This window comes from Laccaria bicolor, genomic scaffold, assembly GCF_000143565.1.
Source record: "Laccaria bicolor S238N-H82 LACBIscaffold_2 genomic scaffold, whole genome shotgun sequence".
Lineage (NCBI taxonomy): Eukaryota > Fungi > Basidiomycota > Agaricomycetes > Agaricales > Hydnangiaceae > Laccaria > Laccaria bicolor.
In genome coordinates, this window is record NW_001889873.1 from 1,938,859 (window position 1) to 1,939,804 (window position 946).

The window sequence follows — 946 nt, forward strand, 5'->3', positions numbered from 1 at the left end:
ATTGTCAGGGTCCAGATTCTAGTTCCAAATAAAGTAATATGGTCAAAAATAGGAAAAAAAATGGGGAATGGTGCTTATTGCTAGTGATAACATTGGGTAACATTGTCAGGGTCCAGAGTCTAGTTCCAAATATGGTAACATAACAAAAAATAGCCAGAAAATAGGCAAAAAATCAGAAGAAAATGATGGATGGCCATTGCTGTGATAATGTTTGGTAACATTGTCAGGGTCAAGGGTACAATTCCAAATATGGTAATAGATCCAAAAATTGCTGGAAAATAGTGGAAAAACTGAAAAAAAGTTTGAATGGTATATAGAATGTCAGGCACTACCTTCAGAGTCCATACCAAAAAGAAAATATCATCCACTTTGACCAAAAACTGGAGAAAACCAAGTGAAGAATAATTTTATCTATTAGGGCCCATGTAATGGGATGATGGTCACATGACCAGTTACCAAAAATAGTCAAAAAATGGAAGTTGTAGCTCTACACTGTAAAGTGCTCCTGTTGTAGAGATAATCCAACTTTGTAGTCAATATCTGACATTTGCAGTCTGTTATTGTGAAGCATTCACTCTGAACTTCTTGCATAGCTGAAGCCAAGAGGGAAGGAGGACGCAAGAATGGGTGGATCTGGGATCAACACCCATAAGTGAGCAATGAGCAGTTACAAGATACTCAGCTAGCCCAACATGATTATGCATACTGTAGGAAGTTACGAGTCCTCTAAGTTTATGAAGAGACTCGTTTATTACCCCAGAACTTGAGGATTTTTTCAGTAGCACTAACACAGAATTTAGCCTTTCTCCCATGAAAATTGATGGTTTCCCATGGTCAGGGATTTTGTAGTCTTTATCCAGAGTTTGTAGTCTTCTGTTAGCATTTTTGTAGTCAACACTACAATGTCTTACTGACTGTGTGAACCGTCTGGTGATGGCGCGGATTC